The 17873-nt window shown below is 52.6% G+C and overlaps 9 non-coding genes across 9 annotated transcripts; all 9 read left to right on the top strand.

Annotated features, from left to right (window-relative positions):
* Positions 1–1043: 1043 nt before the first annotated feature.
* TRNAN-GUU (transfer RNA asparagine (anticodon GUU)) lies at positions 1044–1120 on the top strand. The gene has a single exon. It is a non-coding gene; the product is annotated as a tRNA-Asn (tRNA).
* A 1543-nt stretch (positions 1121–2663) lies between these two features.
* On the top strand, positions 2664–2740 carry TRNAN-GUU (transfer RNA asparagine (anticodon GUU)). The gene has a single exon. It is a non-coding gene; the product is annotated as a tRNA-Asn (tRNA).
* A 1681-nt stretch (positions 2741–4421) lies between these two features.
* TRNAN-GUU (transfer RNA asparagine (anticodon GUU)) lies at positions 4422–4498 on the top strand. The gene has a single exon. It is a non-coding gene; the product is annotated as a tRNA-Asn (tRNA).
* A 1827-nt stretch (positions 4499–6325) lies between these two features.
* On the top strand, positions 6326–6407 carry TRNAN-GUU (transfer RNA asparagine (anticodon GUU)). Its single transcript has one exon. It is a non-coding gene; the product is annotated as a tRNA-Asn (tRNA).
* A 509-nt stretch (positions 6408–6916) lies between these two features.
* On the top strand, positions 6917–6993 carry TRNAN-GUU (transfer RNA asparagine (anticodon GUU)). The gene has a single exon. It is a non-coding gene; the product is annotated as a tRNA-Asn (tRNA).
* Positions 6994–8820: 1827 nt separating this feature from the next.
* TRNAN-GUU (transfer RNA asparagine (anticodon GUU)) lies at positions 8821–8902 on the top strand. The gene has a single exon. It is a non-coding gene; the product is annotated as a tRNA-Asn (tRNA).
* A 2716-nt stretch (positions 8903–11618) lies between these two features.
* TRNAN-GUU (transfer RNA asparagine (anticodon GUU)) lies at positions 11619–11695 on the top strand. The gene has a single exon. It is a non-coding gene; the product is annotated as a tRNA-Asn (tRNA).
* Positions 11696–13522: 1827 nt separating this feature from the next.
* Positions 13523–13604, top strand: TRNAN-GUU (transfer RNA asparagine (anticodon GUU)). The gene has a single exon. It is a non-coding gene; the product is annotated as a tRNA-Asn (tRNA).
* Positions 13605–17345: 3741 nt separating this feature from the next.
* Positions 17346–17422, top strand: TRNAN-GUU (transfer RNA asparagine (anticodon GUU)). Its single transcript has one exon. It is a non-coding gene; the product is annotated as a tRNA-Asn (tRNA).
* Positions 17423–17873: the final 451 nt, after the last annotated feature.

Raw genomic sequence — 17873 nt, forward strand, 5'->3', positions numbered from 1 at the left:
GTGGAGCACGATTGTCTGCATGGCGCAATTGGCTATGCGATCGGCTGTTGACTGAAAGGTTGGAGGTTACAGTCCTCCCGGGAGTGGTGTATTGCTTTTTTTTCTTTGGGCTGATAGCTTTGAAGATATGTTCTGATGGTGGTGAGAGTGGAGCACGACTGTCTCCGCGGCGCAATTGGCTAGCGCGATCGGCTGTTAACCGAAAGTTTGGAGGTACGAGCCCACCTGGTGGTGGTGTGGCGCTTTTTTTTCTTTGGGCTGATAGCTCTGAAGAAATGTTCTGACGGTGGTGAGAGTGGAGCACGACTGTCTTCGTGGCGCAATTGGCTATGCGATCGGCTGTTAACTGAAAGGTTGGAGGTTGGAGCCCTCTCGGGAGTGGTGTGTTGCTTTTTTTTCTTTGGGCTGATAGCTTTGAAGATATGTTATCACGGTGGTGAGACTGGAGCAGGACTGTCTCCGTGGCGCAATTGGCTAGCGCGATCGGCTGTTAACCGAGAGGTTGGAGGTACGAGCCCACCCGGTGGTGGTGCGGCGCTTTTTTTTCTTTGGGCTGATAGCTTTGAAGAAATGTTCTGATGGTGGTGAGAGTGGAGCACGACTGTCTCCGTGGCGCAATTGGCTATCGCGATCGGCTGTTAACCGAAAGGTTGGAGGTACGAGCCCACATGGTGGTGGTGCGGCACTTTTTTTTCTTTGGGCTGATAGCTCTGAAGAAATGTTCTGACGGTGGTGTGAGTGGAGCACGACTGTCTCCGTGGCGCAATTGGCTAGCGCCATCGGCTGTTAACCGAAAGGTTGGAGGTTCGAGCCCTCCCGGGAGTGGTGTGTTGCTTTTTTTATTTTGGGCTGATAGCTTTGAAGATATGTTATCACGGTGGTGAGACTGGAGCAGGACTGTCTCCGTGGCCCAATTGGCTCGCGCGATTGGCTGTTAACCAAGAGGTTGGAGGTACAAACCACCCGGTGGTGGTGCGGCACTTTTTTTTCTTTGGGCTGATAGCTTTGAAGAAATGTTCTGATGGTGGTGAGAGTGGAGCACGACTGTCTCCGTGGCGCAATTGGCTAGCGCGGTCGGCTGTTAACCGACAGGTTGGAGGTTCGAGCCCTCCCGGGAGTGGTGTGTTGCTTTTTTTATTTTGGGCTGATAGCTTTGAAAATATGCTTTGATGGTGGTGAGTGTGAAGCAGGACTGTCTCCGTGACGCAATTGGCTAGCGCGATCGGCTGTTAACCGAAAGGTTGGAGGTACGAGCCCACCCGGTGGAGGTGCGACGCTTTTTTTTCTTTGGCCTGATAGCTTTGAAGATATGTCCTGACGGTGGTGAGAGTGGAGCACGACTGTCTCCATGGCGCAAGTGGCTATGCGATCGGCTGTTAACTGAAAGGCTGGATGTTCCAGTCCTCCCGGGAGTGGTGTATTGCTTTTTTCTTTGGGCTGATAGCTTTGAAGGTATGTTCTGATGGTGGTGAGAGTGGAGCACGACTGTCTCCGCGGCGCAATTGGCTAGCGCGATCGGCTGTTAACCGAAAGTTTGGAGGTACGAGCCCACCTGGTGGTGGTGTGGCGCTTTTTTTTCTTTGGGCTGATAGCTCTGAAGAAATGTTCTGACGGTGGTGAGAGTGGAGCACGACTGTCTTCGTGGCGCAATTGGCTATGCGATCGGCTGTTAACTGAAAGGTTGGAGGTTGGAGCCCTCTCGGGAGTGGTGTGTTGCTTTTTTTTCTTTGGGCTGATAGCTTTGAAGATATGTTATCACGGTGGTGAGACTGGAGCAGGACTGTCTCCGTGGCGCAATTGGCTAGCGCGATCGGCTGTTAACCGAGAGGTTGGAGGTACGAGCCCACCCGGTGGTGGTGCGGCGCTTTTTTTTCTTTGGGCTGATAGCTTTGAAGAAATGTTCTGATGGTGGTGAGAGTGGAGCACGACTGTCTCCGTGGCGCAATTGGCTATCGCGATCGGCTGTTAACCGAAAGGTTGGAGGTACGAGCCCACATGGTGGTGGTGCGGCACTTTTTTTTCTTTGGGCTGATAGCTCTGAAGAAATGTTCTGACGGTGATGAGAGTGGAGCACGATTGTCTCCATGGCGCAATTGGCTGTGCGATCGGCTGTTAACTGAAAGGCTGGAGGTTCCAGTCCTCCCGGGAGTGGTGTATTGCTTTTTTTCTTTGGGCTGATAGCTTTGAAGATATGTTCTGATGGTGGTCAGAGTGGAGCACGACTGTCTCCGCGGCGCAATTGGCTAGCGCGATCGGCTGTTAACCGAAAGTTTGGAGGTACGAGCCCACCTGGTGGTGGTGTGGCGCTTCTTTTTCTTTGGGCTGATAGCTCTGAAGAAATGTTCTGACGGTGGTGAGAGTGGAGCACGACTGTCTTCGTGGCGCAATTGGCTATGCGATCGGCTGTTAACTGAAAGGTTGGAGGTTGGAGCCCTCTCGGGAGTGGTGTGTTGCTTTTTTTTCTTTGGGCTGATAGCTTTGAAGATATGTTATCACGGTGGTGAGACTGGAGCAGGACTGTCTCCGTGGCGCAATTGGCTCGCGCGATTGGCTGTTAACCAAGAGGTTGGAGGTACAAACCACCCGGTGGTGGTGCGGCACTTTTTTTTCTTTGGGCTGATAGCTTTGAAGAAATGTTCTGATGGTGGTGAGAGTGGAGCACGACTGTCTCCGTGGCGCAATTGGCTAGCGCGGTCGGCTGTTAACCGACAGGTTGGAGGTTCGAGCCCTCCCGGGAGTGGTGTGTTGCTTTTTTTATTTTGGGCTGATAGCTTTGAAAATATGCTTTGATGGTGGTGAGTGTGAAGCAGGACTGTCTCCGTGACGCAATTGGCTAGCGCGATCGGCTGTTAACCGAAAGGTTGGAGGTACGAGCCCACCCGGTGGAGGTGCGGCGCTTTTTTTCTTTGGCCTGATAGCTTTGAAGATATGTCCTGATGGTGGTGAGAGTGGAGCACGACTGTCTCCGTGGCGCAACTGGCTAGCGCGATCGGCTGTTAACCGAGAGGTTGGAGGTTCCAGCCCTCCCGGGAGTTGTGTGTTGCTTTTTTTTGGGCTGATAGCTTAGAAGATATGTTGTGATGGTGGTGAGAGTGGAGCACGACTGTCTCCGTGGCGCAATTTGCTATCGCAATCGGCTGTTAACCGAAAGGTTGGCGGTACGAGCCCACACGGTGTTGGTGCGGCACTTTTTTTCTTTGGGCTGATAGCTTTGAAGATATGTTTTGATGGTGGTGAGAGTGGAGCACGACTGTCTCCGGGGCGCAATAGACTAGCGCGATTGGCTGTTAACCGAAAGGTTGGAGGTACGAGCCCTCCCGGGAGTGGTGTGTTGCTTTTTATTCTTTGGGCTGATAGCTTTGAAGATATGTTCTGATGGTGGTGAGAGTGGAGCACGACGGTCTCCGTGGTGCAATTGGCTAGCGCGATCGGCTGTTAACCGAAAGGTTGGAGGTTCGAGCCCTCCCGGGAGTGGTGTGTTGCTTTTTTCATTTTGGGCTGATAGCTTTGAAAACATATTCTGATGGTGGTGAGTGTGGAGCAGGACTGTCTCCGTGGCGCAATTGGCTAGCGCGATCGGCTGTTAACGAGGTACGAGCCTACCCGGTGGAGGTGCGGCGCTTTTTTTTCTTTGGGCTGATAGCTTTTAAGATATGTTCTGATGGTGGTGAGAGTGGAGCACGACTGTCTCCTTGGCGCAATTGGCTCGCGCGATCGGCTGTTAACCGAGAGGTTGGAGGTTGGAGCCCACCCGGTGGTGGTGCGGCGATTTTTTTCCTTTTGGCTGATAGCTCTGAAGAAATGTTCTGACGGTGGTGAGAGTGGAGCACGATTGTCTGCATGGCGCAATTGGCTATGCGATCGGCTGTTAACTGAAAGGTTGGAGGTTACAGTCCTCCCGGGAGTGGTGTATTGCTTTTTTTTCTTTGGGCTGATAGCTTTGAAGATATGTTCTGATGGTGGTGAGAGTGGAGCACGACTGTCTCCGTGGCGCAATTTGCTATCGCGATCGGCTGTTAACCGAAAGGTTGGAGGTACGAGCCCACATGGTGGTGGTGCGGCACTTTTTTTTTCTTTTGGCTGATAGCTCTGAAGAAATGTTCTGACGGTGGTGAGAGTGGAGCACGACTGTCTCCTTGGCGCAATTGGCTATGCGAAAGGCTGTTAAAAGGAAGGTTGGAGGTTCGAGCCCTCCCGGGATTGGTGTGTTGCTTTTTTTTCTTTTGGCTGATAGCTTTGAAGATATGTTCTCATGGTGGTGAGAGTGGAGCAGGACTGTCTCCGTGGCGCAATTGGCTAGCGCGATTGGCTGTTACCGAGAGGTTGGAGGTACGAGCCCACCCGGTGGTGGTGCGGCGCTTTTTTTTCTTTGGGCTGATAGCTTTGAAGAAATGTTCTGATGGTGGTGAGAGTGGAGCACGACTGTCTCCGTGGCGCAATTGGCTAGCGCGGTCGGCTGTTAACCGACAGGTTGGAGGTTCGAGCCCTCCCGGGAGTGGTGTGTTGCTTTTTTTGGGCTGATAGCTTAGATGTTATGTTCTGATGGTGGTGAGAGTGGAGCACGACTGTCTCCGTGGCGCAATTTGCTATCGCGATCGGCTGTTAACCGAAAGGTTGGAGGTACGAGCCCACATGGTGGTGGTGTGGCACTTTTTTTTTCTTTGGGCTGATAGCACTGAAGAAATGTTCTGACGGTGGTGTGAGTGGAGCACGACTGTCTCCGTGGCGCAATTGGGTAGCGCCATCGGCTGTTAACCGAAAGGTTGGAGGTTCGAGCCCTCCCGGGAGTGGTGTGTTGCTTTTTTTATTTTGGGCTTAGAGCTTTGAAAATATGTTCTGATGGTGGTGAGTGTGGAGCTGGACTGTCTCCGTGGCGCAATTGGCTAGCGCGATCGGCTGTTAACCGAAAGGTTGGAGGTACGAGCCTACCCGGTGGAGGTGCGGCGCGTTTTTTTCTTTGGGCTGATAGCTTTGAAGATATGTTCTGATGGTGGTGAGAGTGGAGCACGACTGTCTCCTTGCGCAATTGGCTAGCGCGATCGTCTGTTAACCGAGAGGTTGGAGGTTGGAGCCCACCCGGTGGTGGTGCGGCGATTTTTTTCCTTTTGGCTGATAGTTCTGAAGAAATGTTCTGACGGTGGTGAGAGTGGAGCACGATTGTCTCCATGGCGCAATTGGCTATGCGATCGGCTGTTAACTGAAAGGTTGGAGGTTCGAGTCCTCCCGGGAGTGGTGTATTGCTTTTTTTTCTTTGGGCTGATAGCTTTGAAAATATGTTCTGATGGTGGGGAGAGTGGAGCACGACTGTCTCCGTGGCGCAATTGGCTAGCGCGATCGGCTGTTAACTGAAAGTTTGGAGGTACGAGCCCACCCGGTGGTGGTGTGGCGCTTTTTTTTCTTTGGGCTGATAGCTCTGAAGAAATGTTCTGACGGTGGTGAGAGTGGAGCACGACTGTCTTCGTGGCGCAATTGGCTATGCGATCGGCTGTTAACTGAAAGGCTGGAGGTTGGAGCCCTCCCGGGAGTGGTGTGTTGCTTTTTTTTCTTTGGGCTGATAGCTTTGAAGATATGTTCTCATGGTGGTGAGAGTGGAGCAGGACTGTCTCCGTGGCGCAATTGGCTAGCGCGATTGGTGTTAACCGAGAGGTTGGAGGTACGAGCCCACCCGGTGGAGGTGCGGCGCTTTTTTTTCTTTGGCCTGATAGCTTTGAAGATATGTCCTGATGGTGGTGAGAGTGGAGCACGATTGTCTCCGTGGCGCAATTGGCTAGTGCGATCGGCTGTTAACCGAGAGGTCTGAGGTTCCAGCCCTCCCGGGAGTGCTGTGTTGCTTTTTTTGGGCTGATAGCTTAGAAGATATGTTCTGATGGTGGTGAGAGTGGAGCATGACTGTCTCCGTGGCGCAATTTGCTATCGCGATCGGCTGTTAACCGAAATGTTGGAGGTACGAGCCCACATGGTGGTGGTGCGGCACTTTTTTTTCTTTGGGCTGATATCTCTGAAGAAATGTTCTGACGGTGGTGAGAGTGGAGCACGCCTGTCTCCGTGGCGCAATTGGCTATGCGAAAAGCTGTTAACAGGAAGGTTGGAGGTTCGAGCCCTCCCGGGAGTGGTGTGTAGCTTTTTTTTCTTTGGGCTGATAGCTTTGAAGATATGTTCTCATGGTGGTGAGAGTGGAGCAGGACTGTCTCCGTGGCGCAATTGGCTAGCGCGATTGGCTGTTACCGAGAGGTTGGAGGTACGAGCCCACCCGGTGTTGGTGCAGTGCTTTTTTTTCTTTGGGCTGATAGCTTTGAAGAAATGTTCTGATGGTGGTGAGAGTGGAGCACGACTGTCTCCGTGGCGCAATTGGCTAGCGCGGTCGGCTGTTAACCGACAGGTTGGAGGTTCGAGCCCTCCCGGGTGTGGTGTGTTGCTTTTTTTGGGCTGATAGCTTAGAAGATATGTTCTGATGGTGGTGAGAGGGGAGCACGACTGTCTCCGTGGCGCAATTTGCTATCGCGATCGGCTGTTAACCGAAAGGTTGGAGGTACGAGCCCACATGGTGGTGGTGCGGCACTTTTTTTTTCTTTGGGCTGATAGCTCTGAAGAAATGTTCTGACGGTGGTGAGAGTGGAGCACGACTGTCGCCGTGGCGCAATTGGCTATGCGAAAGGCTGTTAACAGGAAGGTTGGAGGTTCGAGCCCTCCCGGGAGTGGTGTGTTGCTTTTTTTACTTTGGGCTGATAGCTTTGAAGATATGTTTTCATGGTGGTGAGAGTGGAGCAGGACTGTCTCCGTGGCGCAATTGGCTAGCGTGATTGGCTGTTACCGAGAGGTTGGAGGTACGAGCCCACCCGGTGGTGGTGCGGCGCTTTTTTTTCTTTGGGCTGATAGCTTTGAAGAAATGTTCTGATGGTGGTGAGAGTGGAGCACGACTGTCTCCGTGGCGCAATTGGCTAGCGCGGTCGGCTGTTAACCGACAGGTTGGAGGTTCGAGCCCTCCCGGGAGTGGTGTGTTGCTTTTTTTGGGCTGATAGCTTAGATGTTATGTTCTGATGGTGGTGAGAGTGGAGCACGACTGTCTCCGTCGCGCAATTTGCTATCGCGATCGGCTGTTAACCGAAAGGTTGGAGGTACGAGCCCACATGGTGGTGGTGCGGCACTTTTTTTTTCTTTGGGCTGATAGCACTGAAGAAATGTTCTGACGGTGGTGTGAGTGGAGCACGACTGTCTCCGTGGCGCAATTGGCTAGCGCCATCGGCTGTTAACCGAAAGGTTGGAGGTTCGAGCCCTCCCGGGAGTGGTGTGTTGCTTTTTTTATTTTGGGCTTAGAGCTTTGAAAATATGTTCTGAAGGTGGTGAGTGTGGAGCTGGACTGTCTCCGTGGCGCAATTGGCTAGCGCGATCGGCTGTTAACCGAAAGGTTGGAGGTACGAGCCTACCCGGTGGAGGTGCGGCGCTTTTTTTTCTTTGGGCTGATAGCTTTGAAGATATGTTCTGATGGTGGTGAGAGTGGAGCACGACTGTCTCCTTGCGCAATTGGCTAGCGCGATCGTCTGTTAACCGAGAGGTTGGAGGTTGGAGCCCACCTGGTGGTGGTGCGGCAATTTTTTCCTTTTGGCTGATAGCTCTGAAGAAATGTTCTGACGGTGGTGAGAGTGGAGCACGATTGTCTCCATGGCGCAATTGGCTATGCGATCGGCTGTTAACTGAAAGGTTGGAGGTTCGAGTCCTCCCGGGAGTGGTGTATTGCTTTTTGTTCTTTGGGCTGATAGCTTTGAAAATATGTTCTGATGGTGGGGAGAGTGGAGCACGACTGTCTCCGTGGCGCAATTGGCTAGCGCGATCGGCTGTTAACTGAAAGTTTGGAGGTACGAGCCCACCCGGTGGTGGTGTGGCGCTTTTTTTTCTTTGGGCTGATAGCTCTGAAGAAATGTTCTGACGGTGATGAGAGTGGAGCACGACTGTCTTCGTGGCGCAATTGGCTATGCGATCGGCTGTTAACTGAAAGGCTGGAGGTTGGAGCCCTCCCGGGAGTGGTGTGTTGCTTTTTTTTTCTTTGGGCTGATAGCTTTGAAGATATGTTCTCATGGTGGTGAGAGTGGAGCAGGACTGTCTCCGTGGCGCAATTGGCTAGCGCGATTGGTGTTAACTGAGAGGTTGGAGGTACGAGCCCACCCGGTGGAGGTGCGGCGCTTTTTTTTCTTTGGCCTGATAGCTTTGAAAATATGTCCTGATGGTGGTGAGAGTGGAGCACGATTGTCTCCGTGGCGCAATTGGCTAGTGCGATCGGCTGTTAACCGAGAGGTCTGAGGTTCCAGCCCTCCCGGGAGTGCTGTGTTGCTTTTTTTGGGCTGATAGCTTAGAAGATATGTTCTGTTGGTGGTGAGAGTGGAGCATGACTGTCTCCGTGGCGCAATTTGCTATCGCGATCGGCTGTTAACCGAAATGTTGGAGGTACGAGCCCACATGGTGGTGGTGCGGCACTTTTTTTTCTTTGGGCTGATAGCTCTGAAGAAATGTTCTTACGGTGGTGAGAGTGGAGCACGCCTGTCTCCGTGGCGCAATTGGCTATGCGAAAAGCTGTTAACAGGAAGGTTGGAGGTTCGAGCCCTCCCGGGAGTGGTGTGTTGCTTTTTTTTCTTTGGGCTGATAGCTTTGAAGATATGTTCTCATGGTGGTGAGAGTGGAGCAGGACTGTCTCCGTGGCGCAATTGGCTAGCGCGATTGGCTGTTACCGAGAGGTTGGAGGTACGAGCCCACCCGGTGTTGGTGCGGCGCTTTTTTTTCTTTGGGCTGATAGCTTTGAAGAAATGTTCTGATGGTGGTGAGAGTGGAGCACGACTGTCTCCGTGGCGCAATTGGCTAGCGCGGTCGGCTGTTAACCGACAGGTTGGAGGTTCGAGCCCTCCCGGGTGTGGTGTGTTGCTTTTTTTTGGGCTGATAGCTTAGAAGATATGTTCTGATGGTGGTGAGAGGGGAGCACGACTGTCTCCGTGGCGCAATTTGCTATCGCGATCGGCTGTTAACCGAAAGGTTGGAGGTACGAGCCCACATGGTGGTGGTGCGGCACTTTTTTTTTTCTTTGGGCTGATAGCTCTGAAGAAATGTTCTGACGGTGGTGAGAGTGGAGCACGACTGTCGCCGTGGCGCAATTGGCTATGCGAAAGGCTGTTAACAGGAAGGTTGGAGGTTCGAGCCCTCCCGGGAGTGGTGTGTTGCTTTTTTTTCTTTGGGCTGATAGCTTTGAAGATATGTTTTCATGGTGGTGAGAGTGGAGCAGGACTGTCTCCGTGGCGCAATTGGCTAGCGCGATTGGCTGTTACCGAGAGGTAGGAGGTACGAGCCCACCCGGTGGTGGTGCGGCGCTTTTTTTTCTTTGGGCTGATAGCTTTGAAGAAATGTTCTGATGGTGGTGAGAGTGGAGCACGACTGTCTCCGTGGCGCAATTGGCTAGCGCGGTCGGCTGTTAACCGACAGGTTGGAGGTTCGAGCCCTCCCGGGAGGGGTGTGTTGCTTTTTTTATTTTGGACTGATAGCTTTGAAAATATGTTTTGATGGTGGTGAGTGTGAAGCAGGACTGTCTCCGTGACGCAATTGGCTAGCGCGATCGGCTGTTAACCGAAAGGTTGGAGGTACGAGTCCACCCGGTGGACGTGCGGCGCTTTTTTTTCTTTGGCCTGATAGCTTTGAAGATATGTCCTGAAGGTGGTGAGAGTGGAGCACGACTGTCTCCATGGCGCAAGTGGCTATGCGATCGGCTGTTAACTGAAAGGTTGGAGGTTCCAGCTCTCCCGGGAGTGGTGTGTTGCTTTTTTGGGGCTGATAGCTTAGAAGATATGTTCTGATAGTGGTGAGAGTGGAGCACGACTGTCTCCGTGGCGCAATTCGCTATCGCGATCGGCTGTTAACCGAAAGGTTGGAGGTACGAGCCCACACGGTGGTGGTGCGGCACTTTTTTTTTCTTAGGGCTGATAGCTCTGAAGAAATGTTCTGACGGTGGTGAGAGTGGAGCACGACTGTCTCCGTGGCGCAATTGGCTATGCGAAAGGCTGTTAACCGGAAGGTTGGAGGTTCGAGCCCTCCCGGGAGTGGTGTGTTGCTTTTTTTTGGGCTGATAGCTTTGAAGATATGTTCTGATGGTGGTGAGAGTGGAGCAGGACTGTCTCCGTGACAAATTGGCTAGCGCGATCGGCTGTTAACCGAAAGGTTGGAGGTACGAGCCCACCCGGTGGAGGTGCGGCGCTTTTTTTCTTTGGGCTGATAGCTTGGAAGATATGTCCTGATGGTGGTGAGAGTGGAGAACGACTGTCTCCGTGGCGCAATTGGCTAGCGCGATCGGCTGTTAACCGAGAGGTTGGAGGTACGAGCCCACCCGTTGGTGGTGCGGCGCTTTTTTTTCTTTGGGCTGATAGCTTTGAAGAAATGTTCTGATGGTGGTGAGAGTGGAGCACGACTGTCTCCGTGGTGCAATTGGCTAGCGCGGTCGGCTGTTAACCAAAAGGTTGGAGGTTCGAGCCTTCCCGGGAGTGGTGTGTAGCTTTTTTTTATTTTGGGCTGATAGCTTTGAAAATATGTTTTGATGGTGGTGAGTGTGGAGCAGGACTGTCTCCGTGACGCATTTGGCTAGCGCGATCGGCTGTTAACCGAAAGGTTGGAGGTACGAGCCCACCCGGTGGAGGTGCGGCGCTTTTTTTTCTTTGGACTGATAGCTTTGAAGATATGTCCTGATGGTGGTGAGAGTGGAGCACGACTGTCTCCTTGCGCAATTGGCTAGCGCGATCGTCTGTTAACCGAGAGGTTGGAGGTTGGAGCCCACCTGGTGGTGGTGCGGCGATTTTTTTCCTTTTGGCTGATAGCTCTGAAGAAATGTTCTGACGGTGGTGAGAGTGGAGCACGATTGTCTCCATGGCGCAATTGGCTATGCGATCGGCTGTTAACTGAAAGGTTGGAGGTTCGAGTCCTCCCGGGAGTGGTGTATTGCTTTTTTTTCTTTGGGCTGATAGCTTTGAAAATATGTTCTGATGGTGGGGAGAGTTGAGCACGACTGTCTCCGTGGCGCAATTGGCTAGCGCGATCGGCTGTTAACTGAAAGTTTGGAGGTACGAGCCCACCCGGTGGTGGTGTGGCGCTTTTTTTTCTTTGGGCTGATAGCTCTGAAGAAATGTTCTGACGGTGGTGAGAGTGGAGCACGACTGTCTTCGTGGCGCAATTGGCTATGCGATCGGCTGTTAACCGAAAGGTTGGAGGTACGAGCCCACATGGTGGTGGTGCGGCACTTTTTTTTTCTTTGGGCTGATAGCTCTGAAGAAATGTTCTGACGGTGGTGAGAGTGGAGCACGACTGTCGCCGTGGCGCAATTGGCTATGCGAAAGGCTGTTAACAGGAAGGTTGGAGGTTCGAGCCCTCCCGGGAGTGGTGTGTTGCTTTTTTTACTTTGGGCTGATAGCTTTGAAGATATGTTTTCATGGTGGTGAGAGTGGAGCAGGACTGTCTCCGTGGCGCAATTGGCTAGCGTGATTGGCTGTTACCGAGAGGTTGGAGGTACGAGCCCACCCGGTGGTGGTGCGGCGCTTTTTTTTCTTTGGGCTGATAGCTTTGAAGAAATGTTCTGATGGTGGTGAGAGTGGAGCACGACTGTCTCCGTGGCGCAATTGGCTAGCGCGGTCGGCTGTTAACCGACAGGTTGGAGGTTCGAGCCCTCCCGGGAGTGGTGTGTTGCTTTTTTTGGGCTGATAGCTTAGATGTTATGTTCTGATGGTGGTGAGAGTGGAGCACGACTGTCTCCGTCGCGCAATTTGCTATCGCGATCGGCTGTTAACCGAAAGGTTGGAGGTACGAGCCCACATGGTGGTGGTGCGGCACTTTTTTTTTCTTTGGGCTGATAGCACTGAAGAAATGTTCTGACGGTGGTGTGAGTGGAGCACGACTGTCTCCGTGGCGCAATTGGCTAGCGCCATCGGCTGTTAACCGAAAGGTTGGAGGTTCGAGCCCTCCCGGGAGTGGTGTGTTGCTTTTTTTATTTTGGGCTTAGAGCTTTGAAAATATGTTCTGAAGGTGGTGAGTGTGGAGCTGGACTGTCTCCGTGGCGCAATTGGCTAGCGCGATCGGCTGTTAACCGAAAGGTTGGAGGTACGAGCCTACCCGGTGGAGGTGCGGCGCTTTTTTTTCTTTGGGCTGATAGCTTTGAAGATATGTTCTGATGGTGGTGAGAGTGGAGCACGACTGTCTCCTTGCGCAATTGGCTAGCGCGATCGTCTGTTAACCGAGAGGTTGGAGGTTGGAGCCCACCTGGTGGTGGTGCGGCAATTTTTTCCTTTTGGCTGATAGCTCTGAAGAAATGTTCTGACGGTGGTGAGAGTGGAGCACGATTGTCTCCATGGCGCAATTGGCTATGCGATCGGCTGTTAACTGAAAGGTTGGAGGTTCGAGTCCTCCCGGGAGTGGTGTATTGCTTTTTGTTCTTTGGGCTGATAGCTTTGAAAATATGTTCTGATGGTGGGGAGAGTGGAGCACGACTGTCTCCGTGGCGCAATTGGCTAGCGCGATCGGCTGTTAACTGAAAGTTTGGAGGTACGAGCCCACCCGGTGGTGGTGTGGCGCTTTTTTTTCTTTGGGCTGATAGCTCTGAAGAAATGTTCTGACGGTGGTGAGAGTGGAGCACGACTGTCTTCGTGGCGCAATTGGCTATGCGATCGGCTGTTAACTGAAAGGCTGGAGGTTGGAGCCCTCCCGGGAGTGGTGTGTTGCTTTTTTTTTCTTTGGGCTGATAGCTTTGAAGATATGTTCTCATGGTGGTGAGAGTGGAGCAGGACTGTCTCCGTGGCGCAATTGGCTAGCGCGATTGGTGTTAACTGAGAGGTTGGAGGTACGAGCCCACCCGGTGGAGGTGCGGCGCTTTTTTTTCTTTGGCCTGATAGCTTTGAAAATATGTCCTGATGGTGGTGAGAGTGGAGCACGATTGTCTCCGTGGCGCAATTGGCTAGTGCGATCGGCTGTTAACCGAGAGGTCTGAGGTTCCAGCCCTCCCGGGAGTGCTGTGTTGCTTTTTTTGGGCTGATAGCTTAGAAGATATGTTCTGTTGGTGGTGAGAGTGGAGCATGACTGTCTCCGTGGCGCAATTTGCTATCGCGATCGGCTGTTAACCGAAATGTTGGAGGTACGAGCCCACATGGTGGTGGTGCGGCACTTTTTTTTCTTTGGGCTGATAGCTCTGAAGAAATGTTCTTACGGTGGTGAGAGTGGAGCACGCCTGTCTCCGTGGCGCAATTGGCTATGCGAAAAGCTGTTAACAGGAAGGTTGGAGGTTCGAGCCCTCCCGGGAGTGGTGTGTTGCTTTTTTTTCTTTGGGCTGATAGCTTTGAAGATATGTTCTCATGGTGGTGAGAGTGGAGCAGGACTGTCTCCGTGGCGCAATTGGCTAGCGCGATTGGCTGTTACCGAGAGGTTGGAGGTACGAGCCCACCCGGTGTTGGTGCGGCGCTTTTTTTTCTTTGGGCTGATAGCTTTGAAGAAATGTTCTGATGGTGGTGAGAGTGGAGCACGACTGTCTCCGTGGCGCAATTGGCTAGCGCGGTCGGCTGTTAACCGACAGGTTGGAGGTTCGAGCCCTCCCGGGTGTGGTGTGTTGCTTTTTTTTGGGCTGATAGCTTAGAAGATATGTTCTGATGGTGGTGAGAGGGGAGCACGACTGTCTCCGTGGCGCAATTTGCTATCGCGATCGGCTGTTAACCGAAAGGTTGGAGGTACGAGCCCACATGGTGGTGGTGCGGCACTTTTTTTTTTCTTTGGGCTGATAGCTCTGAAGAAATGTTCTGACGGTGGTGAGAGTGGAGCACGACTGTCGCCGTGGCGCAATTGGCTATGCGAAAGGCTGTTAACAGGAAGGTTGGAGGTTCGAGCCCTCCCGGGAGTGGTGTGTTGCTTTTTTTTCTTTGGGCTGATAGCTTTGAAGATATGTTTTCATGGTGGTGAGAGTGGAGCAGGACTGTCTCCGTGGCGCAATTGGCTAGCGCGATTGGCTGTTACCGAGAGGTAGGAGGTACGAGCCCACCCGGTGGTGGTGCGGCGCTTTTTTTTCTTTGGGCTGATAGCTTTGAAGAAATGTTCTGATGGTGGTGAGAGTGGAGCACGACTGTCTCCGTGGCGCAATTGGCTAGCGCGGTCGGCTGTTAACCGACAGGTTGGAGGTTCGAGCCCTCCCGGGAGGGGTGTGTTGCTTTTTTTATTTTGGACTGATAGCTTTGAAAATATGTTTTGATGGTGGTGAGTGTGAAGCAGGACTGTCTCCGTGACGCAATTGGCTAGCGCGATCGGCTGTTAACCGAAAGGTTGGAGGTACGAGTCCACCCGGTGGACGTGCGGCGCTTTTTTTTCTTTGGCCTGATAGCTTTGAAGATATGTCCTGAAGGTGGTGAGAGTGGAGCACGACTGTCTCCATGGCGCAAGTGGCTATGCGATCGGCTGTTAACTGAAAGGTTGGAGGTTCCAGCTCTCCCGGGAGTGGTGTGTTGCTTTTTTGGGGCTGATAGCTTAGAAGATATGTTCTGATAGTGGTGAGAGTGGAGCACGACTGTCTCCGTGGCGCAATTCGCTATCGCGATCGGCTGTTAACCGAAAGGTTGGAGGTACGAGCCCACACGGTGGTGGTGCGGCACTTTTTTTTTCTTAGGGCTGATAGCTCTGAAGAAATGTTCTGACGGTGGTGAGAGTGGAGCACGACTGTCTCCGTGGCGCAATTGGCTATGCGAAAGGCTGTTAACCGGAAGGTTGGAGGTTCGAGCCCTCCCGGGAGTGGTGTGTTGCTTTTTTTTGGGCTGATAGCTTTGAAGATATGTTCTGATGGTGGTGAGAGTGGAGCAGGACTGTCTCCGTGACAAATTGGCTAGCGCGATCGGCTGTTAACCGAAAGGTTGGAGGTACGAGCCCACCCGGTGGAGGTGCGGCGCTTTTTTTCTTTGGGCTGATAGCTTGGAAGATATGTCCTGATGGTGGTGAGAGTGGAGAACGACTGTCTCCGTGGCGCAATTGGCTAGCGCGATCGGCTGTTAACCGAGAGGTTGGAGGTACGAGCCCACCCGTTGGTGGTGCGGCGCTTTTTTTTCTTTGGGCTGATAGCTTTGAAGAAATGTTCTGATGGTGGTGAGAGTGGAGCACGACTGTCTCCGTGGTGCAATTGGCTAGCGCGGTCGGCTGTTAACCAAAAGGTTGGAGGTTCGAGCCTTCCCGGGAGTGGTGTGTAGCTTTTTTTTATTTTGGGCTGATAGCTTTGAAAATATGTTTTGATGGTGGTGAGTGTGGAGCAGGACTGTCTCCGTGACGCATTTGGCTAGCGCGATCGGCTGTTAACCGAAAGGTTGGAGGTACGAGCCCACCCGGTGGAGGTGCGGCGCTTTTTTTTCTTTGGACTGATAGCTTTGAAGATATGTCCTGATGGTGGTGAGAGTGGAGCACGACTGTCTCCTTGCGCAATTGGCTAGCGCGATCGTCTGTTAACCGAGAGGTTGGAGGTTGGAGCCCACCTGGTGGTGGTGCGGCGATTTTTTTCCTTTTGGCTGATAGCTCTGAAGAAATGTTCTGACGGTGGTGAGAGTGGAGCACGATTGTCTCCATGGCGCAATTGGCTATGCGATCGGCTGTTAACTGAAAGGTTGGAGGTTCGAGTCCTCCCGGGAGTGGTGTATTGCTTTTTTTTCTTTGGGCTGATAGCTTTGAAAATATGTTCTGATGGTGGGGAGAGTTGAGCACGACTGTCTCCGTGGCGCAATTGGCTAGCGCGATCGGCTGTTAACTGAAAGTTTGGAGGTACGAGCCCACCCGGTGGTGGTGTGGCGCTTTTTTTTCTTTGGGCTGATAGCTCTGAAGAAATGTTCTGACGGTGGTGAGAGTGGAGCACGACTGTCTTCGTGGCGCAATTGGCTATGCGATCGGCTGTTAACTGAAAGGCTGGAGGTTGGAGCCCTCCCGGGAGTGGTGTGTTGCTTTTTTTTTCTTTGGGCTGATAGCTTTGAAGATATGTTCTCATGGTGGTGAGAGTGGAGCAGGACTGTCTCCGTGGCGCAATTGGCTAGCGCGATTGGTGTTAACCGAGAGGTTGGAGGTACGAGCCCACCCGGTGGAGGTGCGGCGCTTTTTTTTCTTTGGCCTGATAGCTTTGAAAATATGTCCTGATGGTGGTGAGAGTGGAGCACGATTGTCTCCGTGGCGCAATTGGCTAGTGCGATCGGCTGTTAACCGAGAGGTCTGAGGTTCCAGCCCTCCCGGGAGTGCTGTGTTGCTTTTTTTGGGCTGATAGCTTAGAAGATATGTTCTGATGGTGGTGAGAGTGGAGCATGACTGTCTCCGTGGCGCAATTTGCTATCGCGATCGGCTGTTAACCGAAATGTTGGAGGTACGAGCCCACATGGTGGTGGTGCGGCACTTTTTTTTCTTTGGGCTGATAGCTCTGAAGAAATGTTCTTACGGTGGTGAGAGTGGAGCACGCCTGTCTCCGTGGCGCAATTGGCTATGCGAAAAGCTGTTAACAGGAAGGTTGGAGGTTCGAGCCCTCCCGGGAGTGGTGTGTTGCTTTTTTTTCTTTGGGCTGATAGATTTGAAGATATGTTCTCATGGTGGTGAGAGTGGAGCAGGACTGTCTCCGTGGCGCAATTGGCTAGCGCGATTGGCTGTTACCGAGAGGTTGGAGGTACGAGCCCACCCGGTGTTGGTGCGGCGCTTTTTTTTCTTTGGGCTGATAGCTTTGAAGAAATGTTCTGATGGTGGTGAGAGTGGAGTACGACTGTCTCCGTGGCGCAATTGGCTAGCGCGGTCGGCTGTTAACCGACAGGTTGGAGGTTCGAGCCCTCCCGGGTGTGGTGTGTTGCTTTTTTTTGGGCTGATAGCTTAGAAGATATGTTCTGATGGTGGTGAGAGGGGAGCACGACTGTCTCCGTGGCGCAATTTGCTATCGCGATCGGCTGTTAACCGAAAGGTTGGAGGTACGAGCCCACATGGTGGTGGTGCGGCACTTTTTTTTTCTTTGGGCTGATAGCTCTGAAGAAATGTTCTGACGGTGGTGAGAGTGGAGCACGACTGTCGCCGTGGCGCAATTGGCTATGCGAAAGGCTGTTAACAGGAAGGTTGGAGGTTCGAGCCCTCCCGGGAGTGGTGTGTTGCTTTTTTTTCTTTGGGCTGATAGCTTTGAAGATATGTTTTCATGGTGGTGAGAGTGGAGCAGGACTGTCTCCGTGGCGCAATTGGCTAGCGCGATTGGCTGTTACCGAGAGGTAGGAGGTACGAGCCCACCCGGTGGTGGTGCGGCGCTTTTTTTTCTTTGGGCTGATAGCTTTGAAGAAATGTTCTGATGGTGGTGAGAGTGGAGCACGACTGTCTCCGTGGCGCAATTGGCTAGCGCGGTCGGCTGTTAACCGACAGGTTGGAGGTTCGAGCCCTCCCGGGAGTGGTGTGTTGCTTTTTTTTATTTTGGGCTGATAGCTTTGAAAATATGTTTTGATGGTGGTGAGTGTGAAGCAGGACTGTCTCCGTGACGCAATTGGCTAGCGCGATCGGCTGTTAACCGAAAGGTTGGAGGTACGAGTCCACCCGGTGGACGTGCGGCGCTTTTTTTTCTTTGGCCTGATAGCTTTGAAGATATGTCCTGAAGGTGGTGAGAGTGGAGCACGACTGTCTCCATGGCGCAAGTGGCTATGCGATCGGCTGTTAACTGAAAGGTTGGAGGTTCCAGCCCTCCCGGGAGTGGTGTGTTGCTTTTTTTGGGCTGATAGCTTAGAAGATATGTTCTGATAGTGGTGAGAGTGGAGCACGACTGTCTCCGTGGCGCAATTCGCTATCGCAATCGGCTGTTAACCGAAAGGTTGGAGGTACGAGCCCACACGGTGGGGGTGCGGCACTTT

Source organism: Rhipicephalus microplus, unplaced genomic scaffold (genome assembly GCF_043290135.1).
Source record: "Rhipicephalus microplus isolate Deutch F79 unplaced genomic scaffold, USDA_Rmic scaffold_13, whole genome shotgun sequence".
Classification (NCBI taxonomy): domain Eukaryota; kingdom Metazoa; phylum Arthropoda; class Arachnida; order Ixodida; family Ixodidae; genus Rhipicephalus; species Rhipicephalus microplus.